At 40.9% G+C, this 15,125-nt stretch overlaps 1 long non-coding RNA gene across 1 annotated transcript in view; it reads right to left on the minus strand.

Moving 5' to 3' along the window:
- Positions 1-13,542, minus strand: part of LOC146763290 (uncharacterized) — a 28,835-nt gene extending 15,293 nt beyond the window's left edge. Inside the window, exons 1-2 of the long non-coding RNA XR_014952535.1 lie at positions 5,330-13,542; positions 4,981-5,055 (exon numbers count right to left, since the gene is read on the minus strand). This is a non-coding gene — a long non-coding RNA (uncharacterized LOC146763290). The remainder of the gene's footprint in view (positions 1-4,980; positions 5,056-5,329) is intronic.
- Positions 13,543-15,125: the final 1,583 nt, after the last annotated feature.

Genomic DNA, 15,125 nt, shown 5'->3' on the forward strand with positions numbered 1-15,125 from the left:
TTGAGTAATGTCCAAAAAGTCAGATTATGAAACAAGCACTATCTGCTCCTCTGGCAATTACCTCTCACAGAAAAATATTTTTCTCCTCTACTTCCCCCTTATTCTTCCAAAATAAACACAAGGCTGAAAATTAAACCAATCCCATACTGGTTAAAGTACTGTCTATGTAGCCTTAAAAAAATATATATGCCTTTACAACTTTCCACACTGCTGTTGTGGAGCTAAGCTTCATTCAGTACAAATCCACTATACTACCAACTGTGATGAAACTCACTTGCAATAAGAACCAATCTCCAGCTGAGCGAAAAACACTGATTTTTTTTGTTCTACGTTGGTTAGTGAGAAAGGGAAAATGCCCATCACTGGTCTCAGTTGAATTATTTTTCTTTTCAATAAGATTTTTTAAATATGAATGAATTTTTAAAGTGCCTCTCTCACATACCTTCCTACTGTACAGTGCTTTAATCTGGAATTAGTTTCAGTATTTTCTATGGGCTACACAAAGTGCAAGGACTTTCACAGATAACTAAGGAATAAGACTGGCAAAAATCTGAACAATCCCGGGTAACTACCCTAAGACATGGGGGAAAGTTTCTACCTTGGAAACAATGCCTTGTTTGTAAGTGCTGCATCTCCAAAGTATTTAGCTCAACTAGGGCTGAAAGTTGTTTCCATAACATACTGGCAGGTGAAAAGAGATCCAGGACCCATCTCACCATTCCACTCCAAGGAAGGTAATGCCCAGCAGGTGTTAACTCTGCCAACATTGCCAAAATCAGAGCTCCAGAGCTCCAAGACATTGCTCTTTGCAGAGGAGATTAATCTCATTTATCAGAAACCACTTGGACATCTGCAGATCAACAACCCTTCTTCATCTCCAGCCCCCTCCACAAGGCCAGCTTGGTGTCCAGCTTTGAATTGTCAGATGCTGCTTAGGAGGCTAAGTCTGACCTAAACCTGCATTGCTGTGCCACAGTAGAGCTGGGTTTAGCAGAGAAGGGGTGAAATCAATAAAATCTGGAGTCTTCTCTCATGGATCCCAACCATAATTCTCCCTGCTTGACTTTTGGTCACTTTTGCTTTCACTAATCTCAATGTGGATTAGGTCAACACAAAACTGGCTGTGTCAGCTCTAACTCACTGTTGAGACATGAGGCAGAAGCACATTCAGGTCCAAAAATCTCCTGCAGTAAAATCCTGGTTCTCTTTGCTGGTGTCTAGCTCAGCCCATCATTTCTTCTAGTGGAAGAAAGCTATTTGACACAAAGATAAGGGGACAAATCCAGATTCAGATTTGTGTTGAGGCAAGTGAGGTTATTAAAAAGCAAGAAAAGAAATGTTAATTTTCAGTCTGAATGTTTAAGATGGGCATTGGGGTTCTATCACTTTTCTGCCAGTTCTGTCACCAATTTAAGTGTCCTGGTAAGTAAAATCTTTGGGTGAGAGCAAACATAGAATTTAGACTCCCTTGATTTTTTTTCTCTTGTGCTTGGAGAAGACTGAAAAAAGGCATTCTGGAGACTTATTCATAAATTTGAAGACTCAGTGGAAAAATCAAAGGCATCAATAAAAGAGGCACAATGAGGCAACAAAGGTGGAAAGCAGAAAGATGAAAATTAAGCACACAGTTATTTCACTCCAGACAATATGGAATATTGGAATATAAAATATGGAGCAGTGAACAAATAAGTTCCATAATAGCTGCTTTGCCAAGAGTGATCTATTAAGAAAAGTAAAGGTGAAAAGATAGCAAAGTTGATCCTGAAGCCTACTGCAAAATTCTCAGTCTTATAGAAAGATGTTCCCACAAAGCAAAAGCAGGTCATTCAAATAAATGGTTTAAGAAACTCTTGTACTACTGCTAATTACACGTAGGTGTGGTATTCCTTACATAGGTGCAATAAGATGTAAAGCTGTAAAGTTAATGGAAATTCCAAAGTCTAGGAAAAAATAAAAGCCAGAAAGAAAAATGCAAAATATCCAATCCTATTTGATTAAGAAAAAGGAAACAGAATTATAATTATATCTACATTAGTTATTTTCTCCTTTGAAAGCAGTATTTAATTACCTTTTCAAGAGCAAAAAATGTATTATGCATAATTTATGAAACAGAAAATACTACTGAGCAGGTCTGTGTAATAAATACATGTACATTGTTTATATCAGAATAATGACAAATACACGCAATATTTGAGACAGAGCTGTTCTGCATGTTAAGGTATTTACATTTACTGTTTACCTGTAAACATTTCTAAAGTAGGAAAAAACTAACACAGCAGAAGTACAGAACATCAATATTATTGACTTTTTACCAGAAAGGTATTTACATACAGTTTCTGAGGTGTACCCACTATAAAAACCACATCTCTTCAATGAGGATGCAAAGGAAAAGTGTGTTTTGTAGAGGTAAGAAGTGGAAAATGCATGCAACATTCTACATATTCATCGAAACATAGCTCCAGGGGATATAGAAACACATAGAATATAGGCATTGAACCTGTACACTGATATAAATTTGAAATAAAAATAACATAATTTGAAATCCTAATTAATTTTAGACTGCATCTGAAAGAACTGAAATGCAGCAGTAATATAATTTTCAACACTGAGGATTCAGTCATTACTTATTCAAAGTATTGCCCAAAACATTCCTCTGCAACACCCCAGGTTTCCAGATTTTCCTTATTTTTCCTCAGGGTAGAGAATAAAACATGACAGCAAAAAAGCAGACATTTCCTCCTCTACCACCAAAGCCTGAGAAACCTGCATAAAAAAAATTAGAAATATGGTTTTTCCCTTAAGAGTTTGTTATTGTTTTCTTGATCTCAGATCTCTCTCTGAAATGTGGAAAATTGAAGGGTACTTTATTCAGATTACTAATTTCTTGTCTTTAATAAGCTCGATGGGAAACTACAAGAAAAAGGCAGGTGGAATAATGCCTTTCTTGAAGACAAGGGGAAAGAGTAGAACCTAAATTTCACCCAGGCTATTCATTCATTTATATGTTGCAATTCTTAACAAAGTGGGATTTTTTCAAGTTGTGCTTCACATGCTCTTTGTAAGAGCAGCCTATTAGTGTCAAACTGTAATGGCATCAAATTAGGTGATGTGAGCACTCAGGCCCTCAAGCCAAGTATTTTTTTATTGTGGCAAGAATGAGTGTGTGGAATGAATCATGCAGCCCCAAAGCACGTTGGTAATCTTGGCTTTATCTGTTCTGTTGTACTGCTGGACTGAGGAGAGAAAGGCAAGATAAAATCCTTGATATGTGTGGCCCAGAAGCACAGAGCACTCAGGTGACTCCACACCTGCCAGGGAGATGTGGGCTCCAAATGTGCCTGTGAGCATAAAAGAGCCAAAGTGTGGAGACTGCCTGGGACCTGTTTGATTTTACAGAGAACAAACACCATGGGTTTTTTTCCAAAGCTGCTTGGGGCTAACCCAAAACCCACAGGAACAGGTAGAAATCTCCTACTGGCTTCAATAGGCTTTGGTAAAGGATAGCATTGCCTCCAGCCTGATTTCCTGTTGAGAGTAGAGTGGATTATCCAGTTAGGATTTCTAAAGATTTCACCTTGTTTCAGTATTAGATTTACATAGAAACACTTGAATGAGAACACTGTCATAATCTCCTCAGAGTGGGGATTATTTTTCCCTATATTTTAAGAATCTCAAAAGCAGCCTCCTTTCACCAGCAAGGCTAATGAGTACCCATGATCCACAAATTTTGTACTTAAAAGATTCCCTTGAATCTTTTTTGAATGATGGTAAGACTTTACATAGACAGTAGCATAGGACTGCAGCATGTTTAGCCACTATCCTTGTTTGGTTTTAATTAGTAGAGGGAGAAGGGAAAAATCCTGAATCTTTGACATCACTAGATAATACATAAGGACAATCATGTTTATCAAGTCACATTTTAATTTATAGCCAGTGACTTGCCGTTATTTGAATAACTGCTAATTAGTATACATAATTAAATAATTGTCAGCATGAATGAGACTGTGTGATTGCTAAGACTGGATCAATAAAATGCACCTACCTAAATTTTAGGAAAGCACTTGTTTTAACTGAACATGTGTATGTACAACCTTGATGAAATTCTGTAATAAAGAATATTCTTTAATTGTCACTGTAGCCATTAGTGGTCCTATAGAATGAAATATTGGTAATGTCCTTGACTTTGTTCTGCAGATTTAAGAATTATCCTTTATGTTGCTGGATACCAGCTACAGAAGCTTATTGAAGTTCTTTTCCTTGTTGGCATATGTTTCTTGTTCTGTTTTCTATAATTACCATGCCTCTAGTATACACTCAAATACACTAGAGACAAAAACAGAAAACATAAAATATTTAATCCTAAACCTTCAAGGTGAGTACACACACAAGGATATGCATAAATCCCCTGCTTCTTATTAAAAACCCATACCTACATTGTTATTTTAGACTGAGCACCTACAGAAGAACCTTTCCTTACATCTTAGCAATGCTACAGGGACCATAAGCTAAAAAAATCCAACAACAACAAAACCCACCACAAACCACAAAACAAATAAACATGAAATTACCTTCCAATTTCAACCTTAACTAGAACAGCCGCAGCAAAATTAATATTTCCTATACAGGGGTCACTCGCCTGTCATTAAAAGGCAGTGCAATATTTCAGCAGCCTTCAGATAACATTTGTCTCTCAGGATATTGTAAAATATTAACAGTGATTAAGAAGCCCCCAAGTAGGTACAATCTATGCCAGGATTGACAGAAAAGCAGCTCATATTCAGAGCCAGCAGTGGTGGTTTAAGGCCCTGGTGTTTGCACTGTCCAGCAGCTACTGAATGAGCAGCTGTTGATTACAGCACGTGTTTATGCCAGTGTTCTTCCCAGCTGGAATACAACTCAGTGCATTTCTCTTTGCAGAGAGAACAATGGGTTTTAACAGACTAGAGGGAAAGATAGAGCAAGATATTGTAATCTACTTACAGTTCTCTTCATTCCTGCAGGAAAAAGCTTGTAGAGTGCATAAATTTCAGCAGACCCATGATGGACTTCTTCAATCTTACAAAAACAGGGGGAAAAGAAACTGTTGTGTATGTATTGTGTTGTGTTACAATACATACAAAAATTTGAGGACCTTGAAATGTCTTACTCCACATTTCACTCCCTGATTTTCTTCCCAGTCTGTCCTTTTCCCACTCATTTGGACAAGAAACCACTATATGAACACTAACCCCAAATATTCAAGTGATCCATTGTTCTATATTGCCATTTTATAGGAATTCATATCTTAATTATTTAAATATCTTTAATCTGATTCCAAACCATATAACACCTTGTATTTCAGTGTTTTCAAAATTCTCTGGCTGTAAGCAGAACCATGCTATGCTTGTTTTATGAAGAGAACAAACTCTTGCTCCCATGCAGAGATCAGATCCCCAGCCTCCAGCTGCCACTCAAACAGCTGCACTCTGCAGCTCATGCCTGCTGTCACTGCAGCAATCTAGGGGCCTGGCTGCTGCTCTCCTGACCCTTACAAAGCCAGCAGCAGTGTTTCTCAGCTCAGCAGATTAACCTGCTACTCCTGCTCCTTTCAGCCTCTGGCTGCAGCTGCCTCCTTGTCTGCAGCATGAAATCAGTAAATCTGTAATCACTGCAAACCTGTGTCAGTCAGTGTGGGATTTCACCCCCTCCTCCCCAGAAAGCAAGGTGCTTCGGAGCTGAGCTCATTTTCACCAGGATTACTGAAATCAAAGGGGACAAGCTTGGATATCCAACTTGATTCCCACTTAGGCATTCATTGCAAGGAGCTCAGCTCCCACATCAATGATCTTGGCACCCCTGGGGAATGAAATGAAGTTTCCGCAGTCCCTGGCTGTGCTGGGATGCAGTGACAATCCTCCCACACTGTGCACTATGGGTCCATCTTGGCAGTAAATTGGGATGCTCTTCCCAAGTTATCAGCAATATTGTAATGAAAATGCCAATAGATCTATTTTCTAAGTTACAGCTGCCTGAAGTAGCAGGGAAGTGGTGGTAGAGAAAAAGATAATTAAGCAAGTAGTGGAGGCATCTTTTACTGCCTCCTACATTAATGCTTCATTAAGGATCTGGAACTGCACTTAGTCTGGAATGATAACAGCATGCACATATTCAATAGACCATAAATGAGAATATAAAGTGCAGGACAATAGAAAGCACAGCTTTAAAGGATAATCACCTTTAGTATAATCTGAAATTTTTACTTTGATTTCAAAATACAAATACTGGGAAGGGCAAACTCATATTTTCTTCATTAAAACGACCTATAGGCTTGAATGGGGAGGAGTTTCTTTCCTCAAACCATCCAGAGGCAGGTCAAATGGAGAAAGAAATGCATGAAAAACAGTTTTGCTTCCTTGTGATTTTCACACACGGGATCTGGCAGGACATATACACACATTTGACATGCTGCCAGTGCTTTTCATTTTCACCTGTAGCAGATCTTTGGCAAACAGCAGCCAAAGCAGCAGTGTTTTTACAGAAGATGGCTTGGTTATCGTGGCTCCATGACAGCTTTCCATAACAATGAAACCTGAGTAAAGACACAGTTGGGCTGTACCAGCCCAGGAGACCTTCTCCATGGAACTGTTCTCCTTCACATTTGTCAGCTGGGAAGAACCCGTGTGCCATTCCTTCACAGCCCACTAAACATTTATAATTTTTCATGGCAAGGTGACTGCTTTGAATATAGAGGCTGCCATTGTTGGGTAAGACAGACTGCACAGATCTCTGGTAGAGGGACAGCTTTAACCTGTCATCAGATTCTGGGCTTTCTTGCACAAGGAATAAGAAAAGCACTTTCAGGCCTGATACACACTTGATGTGAAGCCCTAGGCACATTCAAATAAAAAAAAATGGCTTTTCATGTGTTTTGTGGAGGCTTGCAGATCAATCCTAGCCTGCATGGAAATATTTGTTACAAACTTGACCAAAATTGAATCCACAAGTTTCACTTACATTCAAAATTCCCCATACTGAATATTTCCTTCTTGTTAATTCTCTACCATGAAGAAAAGCATTAATCTATCAACTATGACCTAAATATTTTGATTAGATTCTGAAAGTCAGTAAATTCTCATATAAGACACCAAAAGACCACAAGAAAGATCTGCATGTTCCATAGAGAGCAGATAATGAAGGCTGTGGAAACTAAAGCTTTGAAGCCCTGGCATTTTTCATATTCATTAAAATCGATATAGGCACTTGTCTGCTACCCCCCACTCCAAGAGAACATAACATGATCATCTAGTGAGCAAGATTAGCATTCACAAGACTGACACAAGAAATATCTTAGAGCAAAAATTAAAATGCTGATCAATCCCCTATTTATTTAGGACAGATAATTTCTAATCTGTCCTGCCATTTCTCTCTCATGTAGGTTCCATTTTCTTCCTCACAGAAGCAAATGGTTTCCAATGCAGAATCATGACAGTATAATTTTATACATTTGGTGAACATATGTGAATGTTAGGATCTCTGCAACAAATGAAGGGAAATATTGAAATGAACATCAGGTATCTATTCATGAACACATCCTGTTCAGGGATGATTATTGCAGGAAGGGGCACTGCCAAACCAAACCTCTGCAATCAGTGTTTGGCACCCTGCACAGTGCAAGGATGAGCTCTGCCTACAGAGACAGCTGCCATTCAGCCCTTCCCGTGTTCCAGAGGAGGGGATGCCATCAGGACATACCTCCTCACTGATACATTTCAGACTAGAGGACATGGCCTGGACGCTTTTACTAAATGCAAATGCAAAGCTCATTGGATTACACCAGCATGAATGCCAATAAAAATGCAAGGGGGAAAAAAGGCCTTTTCTCTTCTCCTTTGATTACAAGATACATGTATATCTCTCCCCTTTTTATCTTGTCTCAGCTAAGCACTAAGCTAACCATCATTATCCAACATTGCACACACTGAGCAATTTGTCAGTGTAAAGGCTCTTAGTTCCACCAAGTCAGGCTGGTTGCACTTTTGAGAGAGCAGCCTGAGCAGATCGTGCTGTTCATGCTGTGCTGTGATGAGGCCACGTGCTTCTCAACAAGGCAATTGGAAACTTCATGCATCAGAACATTATTTCCATTATCTAATTCACTAGGCAGTATTTCTACTGTTTTTTATCCAAATTATAGCTGGACAAGAACTGGATTCACATACTGAGAACATTTATGTTCCTGTTTCACTGTGTACACATGACAAAATTGGGCATGTGTTCACACATGGAGGAACAGGATTGAAACTCCTTTCAAGCACTGGTAGGGGGCAGTTTTTAAATGCAGGACACAGACACCAATGTGTAGACAACTTACAATTTAGCCTTTCCTAATGATAATAGAATTGGTGTTACTGAATTCATTTCATGTGAAGAGAAAATATGAAAACAGTATGTTCAGGGTGGCTTTCCTTTGCCTATAGTATTAAGGGCATTTGAGATCAATAAGAAACTGTTTTCTGAATTAGCAATACCTACTCCCTCTGGCACTACATGGCAGAGAAATAATTTCTTAAAACTTACTGGCTGTGATTGATTTCCTTAAATCATGGTGAAGCCAAAAGTGACAAAGAGAGAATCACTTTACAGCCAATGTGCCACAGTGTGATCACTTGAGGAACTGGAACCAGCAGGAATGGTACAAAGACAGGAGGAGCTGCAGCCTCATCCCTCCAAGCCTGCTCTCTCCCAGACAGGGAGATAAATAACACTTTTGTTCTTCTCTCTGTGCAAAGAAATTAGTGCTCTCCAGGGCCAAACTTGCTAGAAAAGGGAAGGCTACTCACTAAGTGACATGCAGGAGCTGAATCACCTGCTGATGCTGGGTGGGGCTGAAGATGACAAAGAAAGGTCTGGATCTCTGCTCTAATATTTTGTTAGAACACAAATTGAATAATCTTCCAGTACAGCAAAAGCTCTGACCTGCCTGCTCAAAGAGCAAACAGTGAAACCAGACCCGCTGTTCATATCCTCACTGGGCAAACCTCCTCCAGGGCTGCTCTTAGACCAAGCAGCTCTCAGGGCCACCTCTGACAAGCTGTGTGTGACATCACAGCTTCTCTGGAAAAAGGCTCTTTCCTTCCTGCACCCAGGGTCTGACAGCATGTCTGCTTCTGACTCTCTCAGCAGAACCCTGGCTTGCCCTCCTGCTCAGGCTATGCTGAGTGAATCTGGCTGCCACGAGCTGTGTTAAAGCATCAGAGTATTTCCCACATGAAATGCACAGCTGGGGAAGAGATCACCTTGGAGACACAGCCTGAACAAGAGTGCTGGTCAGTCCAAGTGGGGCACACAGACAACCCTTCCCCTGGTCCCTTCTGCCTTAAAAGCAAATGAACAAACACCAGGAACCCTCATTCCAGAAATAAAGAGAATGGAAGGTGTCTGCCAGAGCCCCTCACATCAATATTAATGTCCAGCCAGGACCTTGAGGTTGTTGGTGCTGTGTATTCTAGTCTGGGCTCTTCTCTTGCCAGCACAGTGAGTTTAATTGCACAAAATTGCATGCCAGGAACCATGCTGCCAATCCCCAAGAATGTGGCAAAGGTGTTTGAGTTCAGTTTTAACACCACAAGCAGCAGCTTTTAAACATTAGAGGATCCACAACCAGCATTGCCTGAGCAAAGGCTCATTCCTCACAGCACAGCTCTGCTGCAGACATCTCTGAACACAGCCACAAATGTTCAGAGCAGAACACGACTTAGTACAGACATGCACAAGGACAGATCTTTAACACTGGGCAGTAACATTACCCAGTTGTCTCTTATCACTGTTATGAAATTAATCTCTAAAGACAGAGGCCCTGTGGTAGTGGGAATCATGCCACACAGATGCTGCTCTATGCTGTTTCAATCCTTTTGTTGGTCTATAATGTGCCTTTGTTTCTCCACATGCTCCAGAATAGAAATGAACAGCTGGTGATTGTCTCCAAGTTTATATCTAGCTTTTATTTAAAAACTTCACAGTTCCTCCAACCTTCCCAGGAGACTGAAACACAGATTGAGATCCCTTATTTACAATATGCATTCCTCCTTTGCTTCCCTACAGGGCATCCTGAGTCCAGGTTGCTCAGACTCTCTCCAAATTTATTCCCCAGTGTCCTTGTTTTCTTGCAGGATGTACTTAGAAAGCATCCAACTGGACCACTAACAGATGGCCTGCTCTGACTTCAGACACTTGTAGAGCCAGGTGTTGCCATATTGAAGCTATTACAGATAATTCAATCCATGCCATGATGCTTTTTGAGATGCTAATGCTCACTGTGATTTAAAGTACAGCAACATGAATTTTTTAAAAACCATATGCTGCCACTGTTCTATAGATAAGGCCAACTATTCCATTTCGTTGGTTCTAAATAGGCATAACCTCAAAGGAAACCCACAGAAAAAAAATATTTCCATTAGCATGAACCATGGTCTACAGGTAGATCTTTTATACTGAAATTTATTGCTAATGAATTGAAAATTCCTAACCTGTGAGCGTGACTGATCTTACGTCCTGAGATTTCATCCGACTGCAAGAGAGACCCCCCAGCTGTCAGGCAGCTCTTCATAAAACCTGCTGTGAGCAGTTTGTAATACTGAATACACTGGGAGGTGTCACAACACATTGCACAGCCACCCAACAGACCACTGCAACAAATATCAGCTTTATTCAGTGTGCCTTGTGGGATAATGCAATCATTCCAGTGCAGGGAAAGAAACACAGCTTTTCCCAGTGTATGAATGGGGAGTAACCCTCACATACTGTGACATTAGGAGCCTCTAATAAGCTAAGTTCAGCATTTAGATTCCCTGGGACAAAAGGGGACTGAAAAAGAGAACTCGGTGCCTTTACCTTCTGTCCTTTGTCCACTTCCCTGGAAAGTTCCTGGAATTTACTATCCCTGAGATTCTGCAAGGTCATAGGGAAGCAAAAAGTTTATCCATGTTTAGTTTAGACCTCATCAAGTGCAGCTGGTGCTCCAGAATCCAAGAGGACTGAGGAGGAAACAGGACATTCACTGTAATTTCCTTTGCCGTTCAGACACAGGCAAGTTTGCTACAAACTGTGATTTCTGCCCCAAGCTTTGACAGTTACAAGGTTTGACAGGAAGATTTACATGAGAAGCTGTCTCAGGAACACAGTGATGTGCTGCACTGCACACTGTGCTGCTTGGTTTTCAGTGCTCTGAACAAAATACCCAGCTATTTAGATTTCCATTTGGGAGAGAATTTGAAAGCCAGCAAATGCCTGGGGCCAGCAGCATCTCCAGCAGGTGGTTTTAGCTGCAGCCAGAGCTCCTAACGATGCTATATTTGCTCTACAGCATTCAATGGCTCTGTGTCAATGTATCAAACTGCTTCATTACAAGGCAATTACTGGCTGAGAAAACAAGGTGTTTCAGCTCCTACTTCGTAGCCCCTGTCCTTGATTTTAATAAATATAGAAAAAATTTCTTATTATGTCACAATGCAGAAAAAAATGAATTACAAAAGCAAGAATTTATGAAATAACTCAAACAAAATATTCATATTCCAAAGGGTCAGTGGGGTTCACATCCGTTTGTTTTGCTGTGGGATATTTGTTCATGAGTCCTGCCCCTCTCCCACATGTGCAGGATGTGATGGAGGAACTTTTCTCAAGCAGGGACCCCTTTATTCTGGCAGCCATGGGTGTCCAGGGAGCCCAGCAGGGCTAACAGGAGCAGGACCTCAGTAATCTCCACCAGGTTGCTCCACAGTGACACAAACTGAGAGCCTCTGGCCTCTCTCCCATGCCTCTGCCTCTGCTTCTCACCCTGCTCCTGTTTGCCTTCAGCTTTCTCTGTACACTGCAGTTTGGCCCTGGTACTCTCTCCAGCTTCCCACACTTTGCAGGCAGAAAATAAACTGAATATACAGCATCTAACAATTTCTCCCATCCACGTCCCATTCATCCCCATTATGAGAATCCTGAGCAGCCCCTTCAGGCCAGCTTTTGGCCCACTTCACCATCCTGAAATCACATCAAGCAAGCTGTGAAAATTTGGCCCTTTAAAAATAATAATTCGGTTAGAGATAGGCAATATTACAGAAAAATATTCCCAATTGTTAATTTTTGCTCTGGCTGTGTTATGTTAGCTGACTGAAATTTAATTGCTAAAGGGTTATAAGAGCCTAGAAACAGACCTAGCATCTGTCTTTTTTTAATGTCTCAATTATCACCACAGTAATTTAATGGCACCGTGTAAGAGAATCACCATTGACATGTTAATGAATGGCACCATGTTCACGTACATTAGCTCTATTTTTAAGAGGTTATAGGTTGAAGATAGACATTTTATGCTTCAGATATCATTAAGGCTAGCAGTGTCACATTTATCTCATTTCGCTTTTACTACTCAAATTGCTTATCTTAAAAATATTCACTGAACTGCAAATGGGTTAAGCTGTGGTCGATTACAATTATGTACTTCCATCTTTAGACCAAGATAAGTAACAAAAATCCTTTCAACCTATTTATTACTTAATTTGTATGTCAACATCTACTGTTGAAATTTTCTTCAATTTATTTAGTGGGGTTTTTTTCCCCATAAATATCTATGTCTTTTATTATTAGCTTTTTAATTGAACAGCCTTGCTTTACTAGGTTTTATACTATTCTTCTCATTTTGCTGAACCAAATTTACCTATCAATATTTTTCTTTCATTTATTCTGCAGAAACTGTTGCTAACTAGAGAGCCCCAAATCTATTTCATCTAAATGATCACAGTAACTTCCATAATAAGAGATGCAATGATGTACACTGAGATATTTATCTGCAAACGTTTCAGCATATTGTGTATGAACAGCATATTATGTACAGACAAGCAATAAGGGGTTGACTTCACAAACACAATGGAACAGCCTTTTGAGATCAGCTAAATGCTAGTGTTAGCATCAGAATTGATTTTGCACAGAAAGCTGACAGTAACGTGAAAAGATTTCTCACTTCAGCAAATATACCACAAGACTGGAGAATAACCCCATGACATTTATTATTAGCATCTATTTAAGACACTTTTAAAATCAGTTTATTCGATCATCATAAGCATTGACAACAGTTCCACTGCACAGCTCTGTTCTGCCATGAAGAACAAAGGGAGGCAACGCTGACAAAGAACCTTAGGTGTAGGAGTGTCGGAATCTGAGGTATTGATGATTCTGAGATTGTAGAAAGTCTCTGTCTTTCTGCCCCGCTGCCAAAGCAGAAGCCATCATTGGTCTGTGCTGGTTTCCAGGTTGTTTATTCTGTTTATCTCTCACATGTTCTGCTGCCCTGCCCAGCTCTGTCCTGCAGGGCAGCGTGTGGGGCTCTGCCCTCAGTGGGATGTGACAAACATTAAATACCAGAAACTCCCTGGGCTGCATTTACAATAACGTGCCAATATCTGTCACCTACGTTGGACAGTGTGTCCCCAGCCTGAACCAACAGAAAAATGCCAACACCACAGTGAGACATGGAGGGCATGAAGAAGGAGAAAAAGGACAAGGCACACCCAATTTCCTCCATCTTGTGCCCTTTGGACCCCTCATCTAGAATCCTAAAATTTTACTTTTGTACCCGTGCCATACTTAATTATTACTCATATCAAACACTCAGAGCTGGTAATTCATCCTGTAAGATTGAAAACTCTTTTCCATGGACAGAGATCACAGCCAGTGTCTCTGGGGGCTCTGTCCAGGGGGGTTCCTGACCCCTGCCAGGGTCCCAGACCTGCCAGGGCAGCCAGAGGGAAGCTCTGGATTCCCACATAGGAGGAGCTCACTGAGTTCAGATGAGTTCTCCGGGCTTTTAGTCCTACCCAGGTGGCGAGATACGAGAGGATGCTTCAAGTTGTGCTATGAAAAATTAACTTTTTAAGTGCGTTATTGGCACCACAATGGTTACAGAGCGTTTCCTTGCGAGGCATCTCGCGGGATGCCTCCGCTCCGCTGGAATTCCACGGGAAAGGCGGAATCGCATCCCGGACTCCGCAGCCGCCGGCGCGGCCGTTCCGCCCCCTGGTGTCCGCAGCATCCCCCGCACGTCCAAAAACCTCATCGCTCTCCCCGCCACCTCCCTAACTCTGGGTTTAAAAACCAACAAATTCATCACGAAAACCTCTAATTTCCTGAACACTTTTCAGGTTTTTTTCCCATGCGATGTTTAATTCTATCGTGTTGGGATTGTTGCTTCCAGGTGGGGCAAGTCTAAGGGATCAGTGACAGGCCACCAAATGATGCTCTTAATTCCTCTGCCTATCATCTCTTGCAGGAAAATAAGACAATGTGTGCCTCCATTCTTCTCCTGACTGAAATATTTCTCTGGCCAAGTGCCAGGCTGTCCTTTTGTGGCTGGGCTGCTGCCTTTTAGGAAAGCTGCCACTAATTAGTTTTGTAATCACAGTGAGAGAAGCAATGAAGGTGGAAGGGGAAAAAAATGGTCATTCCATGGAAAAAGTGGTCATTCCATTAACTCTTCCTTATCTGTGATCACAGAAGCTTATAAATTGTCTCTCAGTTACAATTATCTGTTATAAAGCAGATTAAATTCTGTCAGGCACCTTGGGACATCTATCTCAGTGCAAATCCTGCAGATGCTCAGTTAATCTCCCCATTTGCAGAAGAGCCTGTGCTCTGTCTGCACTCTGCCATTCTGACAAGCAGATCCAAGAAGGGATCACAAGGGAATTGTGGCAGACATTTCCCCTCCTCTCGCACACTGTTTTTTGCTAGCCAAAGGACATAATTTGCAGAATAAATTACAACTGTAAAAATAAGAAAAAGGCTGCCTAGATCAGCTTAGAGCACAGCCTAGTGAATATCTTCTCCTCAGTGCCCTGTCAATTGCTTGAAGGTGAGCTTGTAATGCACTCACTGTTTATAACCATAGCTTATATTTGTTCATGTTACTCTTTATTAACCCACTGCAACTGTGAGGAGGTTGATATCAATCATTAGAGAGATTGCAGCCATCCTCATGCAATTTAAACCTGAAGGGTAATACATGGCCCTTGAAAGAAAAACTAATTATTGCAGGGGGAGTGCAATCTAGCTGAAGGTATCTGTGACTGGAGACTTTGAGAGATAGGGCAGAAAATAGCAATGAA

The sequence above is a fragment of the Lonchura striata genome, chromosome 4A (assembly GCF_050655825.1).
Source record: "Lonchura striata isolate lonStrDom1 chromosome 4A, ASM5065582v1, whole genome shotgun sequence".
NCBI classification, from domain to species: domain Eukaryota; kingdom Metazoa; phylum Chordata; class Aves; order Passeriformes; family Estrildidae; genus Lonchura; species Lonchura striata.